At 44.3% G+C, this 5348-nt stretch overlaps 1 protein-coding gene across 8 annotated transcripts in view; it reads right to left on the bottom strand.

Annotated features, from left to right (window-relative positions):
* Window positions 1-5348, bottom strand: part of LOC103376879 (microtubule-associated protein 4) — a 56588-nt gene that overhangs the window by 17247 nt on the left and 33993 nt on the right. The gene's annotated exons all lie outside the window — the stretch shown is intronic.

Genomic DNA, 5348 nt, shown 5'->3' on the forward strand with positions numbered 1-5348 from the left:
GTCCTGCTGCATCTGACCCTGGGTATTTATCGGGCAAATCCGGACTGGTTGGTACTGAAAGGTGGGTACACTCTGACATCGCTCTTCTCATGGCCTTCCTCTGCTGCTGAGCCCGTCCCATGAAACAAGGCTTCAAATCGTCCTCTTCACCTATCTCCTCTTCATCGCTATTGTCCTTCGAGGTGTCTGATAACTGGTGAGAGCCCATGGCTCCGCCCACATTGTCATCATTTGTTTTCATGTCGTTGTCACTTGTGATTCCCAAGGCGCAGTAGTTAGGTGCCACTTGGGGCATGGCAATTTTTGGGCTGGGTTCAGTAAAACTGGAGCCTTCTTCCACTGGCGATGCCTCCATTAGTGAGGCCCTGTATTGTTCAGCCGGAACGTCTTCTACTGGCGATGCCTCCATTAGTGAGGCCCCCAGTGAGGGCGAGGTCAAACCGCTAGCTGGCGATAACAGTGCTACATCTCTTTCTCGTGATCCAGGACCTGTTGGCAGAGAGACCCTGCTGCCGCCTTCACATCCCAGGGCTGAGGGTAGCCGACCTGGAGAAGCTGGAGAAGGGAATGGGGAGGAAGACAAAGGACTATCTGGGCTTTCACCTGTACTGCCCAATGAAGTATTCCCCATTGAGTCGCTTCCTGGAACACCCCCAACACTCCCTGGCACCTTTGGCTCTCCGTCCGGAGCACCTCTGCTCGCATGCTCAAAAAGGCAAAGCTTGTCTTCATCTGTGAGTCTACTTTGAGCTGAAGGTTTGTCAGCTACCACGAGACCCCTGGGGGCACCCATGTCTGGCGGCTGCTGCCACTTCCAGGTCTGATCCAGCACTGTGGGTGGCAGGGACGCTGGGTTATACAAATCCCCGTACTCTGAGAAAGGAGAGCCCGGCTGCTGGCCTGAAAAAGAAGACATGCTGTCTCCCCCCCTTTCTATTCTATTTTGTCCTTTTCTTTGTCTAAACCTTTGTCTCAGTCTCAGGTTGTTGTTGTTTTTTTTTTTTTTTTTTTGTAAATGCAGCCGTCCACACTTGGTCCCCCCTCCTCTTCTTTGTTGACCAGCTTAAGCTGTTGTTCCTGCTTTTCACCCACTCAGGTGTTGTGTCTGCTGTGAATTCAGATGTACGGTGGGAGTGAGCTGGCTTTCTGCATCTCTCTCGCTCTCTCTCTCTCTCTCTCTCCCCCTGATAACTACAGTAGTCATGTGACCCAGTTGTGGCTGTTTATTTGTCACTGCCTGTTTCCAAATCCCACCCACTGTGGTGGAGTGAGCAATCCCACCCCCCACCCTTGAAATTTCTGTTAAGCTACACGTCCTCCTCCTTTCAAGCTTCTTTCTGTGATTCTATGTCACGGTAAAAACAGTTCCCTTTTCTCCCTATGGAGTATTGACCGGGGGCTGAGGCAGGGGCTACTGTCGGGGGCTGGGCACATCACACACTGGGGCTGAGGCAGGGGCTTCTGTCGGGGGCTGGGCACATCACACACTTGAAGAAAAATGGTGGCCATTGCAGGGATATAAATAAATATATTTTTGGCAATTTTTTATGCTTGTGTTTGACTTTTTTCCACCACTATGTGTTGGTTATGAATACACAAACACGAACACGATCATCGTGATTTTCTTTGACTTTTAGACGTTAACACTTTGTCTTAATCATCTCTTTTGCTTCCGACGTGGAACGAGCAATACGGAAAAACTTTTTTTTGCAGATGCAAACAAGCGATAAAAATAAGCTAGTACAATTTAAACCAAATTTGTGTTTTCATGGGCATGGGTGGTAGAGAGCAAAGTGGAAACAGGTTGATCAACAAAATTGGAGGAGATACTGTAGTTGAAGATAACCCAATGAACATAATTATTTGTATTTACTGTAAGGTGTCATTGGGTGACACAAAGGCGCCTATGAAATAAAATGTATTATTATTCCATCCATCCATCCATGCATTCATCCACTTATCGGGTATTGGGGGCAGCAGTCTCCATGACCGCCATCCAAATCACACTGCACCGTACCAACCCCCCTGAACCTTCCTGTGGGTGGTGAGTCCACTGGAAGGTACCAACCACCCTAACCGGGATTCGATCTTGCCCAGGAGGTGAACCCTGGGGTTCTACACCAATGAAAGAGACATCACCTCTGGGCCAAAGCGCCAGGGACATGCAATAGTAGACAATCTTCACACCATTGTAATTGTACCCGATTCAATATCATATCAAAAGTAACTGATCCAAAAAGAACAGTAACAGCACAATTGTTGACCCTATGGAGACTAGTTTTATTTTTAGAACATACCCCACAGGCAACTTTCCACAGGGGCTACCAGTTGCCCCCGGGCAAGTCCAATACCTATACTGCAACTTCAGTGCAGATACTGATATCAGTACAATACCGTCTTTCTCCCCTTCAGCACGCTACTGGCTGTCATTGCCGAGGCGATAGTGTCGGATTACGGCATGTCACACAAAGTTGAGTATTTTGGCTTAGCTACAGGATGGGACGATGTTCGATCCAGAAATTCTGACCAATATCAGACCAATACTAATCCTCCAGCCATCCTTAATATCGATTGCCGTGCTCATGTAGTAATGCTCATGAGTAGAAAAGATAGACAGACACTCATATGACTTGTCAGGTTGATAGACAGTCTGCCCCAGGCTGATGAGGGAACGTGGGTGTTGGAAGTGTCATGTTTTGTTTTCAAATTCTCTCTTGTTTGATTTGACATACGCTTACACATACTTAGAATTTTTTTTTTTTTTTTCTTTGCATTTTTGAGGATGTCTCCTTCTACAACGACTTCTCCGTGTCCAGTAAGGCAGCTGGGTTGTTGTTGACAAAACCAAACTGTCTGGTCTTATGGGTTACAGCTGTCACCTAGCAACAGAGGTGCAGCAGGGCACGGTGCGGATGATGACATTCCTAGGGCCATTTACTTAACTTCTGTAACCTACGGTAAACAATGCGAGTTACGTAATATTCGCATTGAATTACTGATAAACATTTAATTTTTTTAAGATGACCTGTTGCTCTTGTTACTAATGGGTGCACCGATGTATTGGATGAACATCGCCATTGGCCGATGTTCACTGTGGTTAACTGCCATCGGGAAACTGACACCGATAATTCACAGAAAGTGAATTATAAATATATGCTAGCGTCCAATCAGTTACAAATATTGTAGTGCCTCTTGCCACAAAATGATGATACTCCCGAGTGTTTCGGACTCAAGGTTCAGCAAGGAGTGAACAGGCTAGGGTGGGATATAGTCAATGCCCAAACTTTAAAATAAGTTGTAATATTCACCACAAATCACTCGTAAATCTTTTCTCTTTTGCTCTCTCTTTTTTGCCTTCTAGCGGCTGTCAGAATGAGAATAACGAACGTGTACATTTTCAGTGGTGCAGGAGTAGCACATAATGGTACACAAGCCTAGAGTGCCCTCTAGCGGCTGTCGGTGAGAAAATAACGCACAACAAAATTCACATTTGAAAAGAGAAGTTTACATGTACAGCAGGAGTGGTAGTGGCAAAATGAGGTGGAGCTCGACGGACAGACAAACAAACAGTCGTCAGCCAGAGTTTATTTTTAGCCCAACAGTTTGGCAGCCTTCGTCTTCTCCCCGTTGTCACTGCGCAGCAGATGTTTTATACTAAAAGCGCAAACTCTTGCCATTAGATTGCAAAACGACTGCCTTCTGTTGCTATGGGAACAGGCTACTCATCAGTGGCTTGACTCCGGCTACAACTGGGTGAAGGGTTTGGATGGAACGATGTTTTGTCAACATTTGATAAAAGAGAGAACACAAAAGTGAAAACAAGCAGCAGGGACTAGCGATAGCATTACGTTTGCCTCAGAGTAAATACAGATACAACGAGCCGGTTTTAATACGTTTTTTACCGTCTTAGTTCACCGTAGTGAAGCTCACCGCATCTGCTTGATCATGTGACATCTGCGTCCGTGGTGACAACATCTTGCGCAAAGCTTGCTCTACGTTTCTTTCCGTATCGAGTTAAGTTTTCTGTAAAAGTTAAGCAGTTTTACAGATTTCTAGAGTATTTAAAATATCAGCGCAATTATTGTTACGCCTTCTTTTGGCAGAATATCGTTGCTCATCGTGGCTAATTCACTGCGGCCAAAGCTACTGTTTAGGAATGTGGGGGAAAAAATAGCTTGATCAGGAAAAAAATATGGAGGAAAGCTTCTATGCTAAGTCGTGATCAAAGGATGTGTCGGTACATGCAGAAGCAACACATTTGGATTTTAGGATTTGCATTTGTATGAAAGTTAAGCCATACCAGCAGCCAGCGTGCTGTCAGTGTAATGTGTCATTAACTCCAGCATCTGTTACCGTTCCTACGGCATCACGAACAGACTTTCCGTCTCTATGGCAATGCCACTTTTTTTTTTTTTAAATTCCATCAACTCTCCTCAACCATGCAACTGTTTCTTGTGTTGTCTTCCTTCTATTTATTTATTGTGTCTTAACTCAGTTTAAAGACTTGATTTTTGTACTTTTAATATTTTCCGGTTGTCTCACAACGGACTTGTAAACTTCAGCCCCTGGATTTGTCTTTGCAAACGCAAATGTGACACGAGGTACAGTATAGACCTACTTGTTTACCGATGTGCCACATAAGCATAAAGGAAAAAGGAAATTAGGTCAGAAAGTAAGTTTTAGGGAGAAAGATATTTTTGTGGGGCGGATGATGCTAACGAAGATGCATCACAGCAATCTTAGGTTTATTGATTATATTTTTTCATTATTTTGGTGGAGAGGGTGAACTGACGTAGGGCTTCAATGATCAGCAGATGGTTTCAGCACCTTGGACAGAGGCAACACCTTCTAGAGTGCCCTCTAGTGGCTGTCAGTGTGACATAACAAACGTAAATTTGAAGTGGTACAGGAGTAGCAGATACTGGTACACAAACCTAGAGTGCCTTTTCGCGGCATATTTTAAAATAAAAGTCACAACTGAATATAAGTCGAAAACCCAACCATGGGAGGAAAAAAAAACATTGAGTCTGGAAAATAAGGTGATCATTGTGCATGATATAGTTTCTTAACCGTAGACAATACAAAATACTTCACCAAGTGTATTTAGCTTATCATATCGCACTAGCATATCAAATATAGTTCTAAAATATATACACCATCCAGGCCTACATCCCTATATTTTTTAACATCACAATGCTCCCCTCTCTGTAACTTAGCTGTCTTCTGTGGTGCTCCTCATGCCTTTTCAAGTTGTTCAAGGCTTAAATACCACTTTTGGTGACACAGACCCACCCACAGACAAAGGGTCTTATTACACAAAAGGTTAAAAAAAAAAAAAAAAAAAAGAG

Source organism: Cynoglossus semilaevis, chromosome 3 (assembly GCF_000523025.1).
Source record: "Cynoglossus semilaevis isolate Cse_v1.0 chromosome 3, Cse_v1.0, whole genome shotgun sequence".
Classification (NCBI taxonomy): domain Eukaryota; kingdom Metazoa; phylum Chordata; class Actinopteri; order Pleuronectiformes; family Cynoglossidae; genus Cynoglossus; species Cynoglossus semilaevis.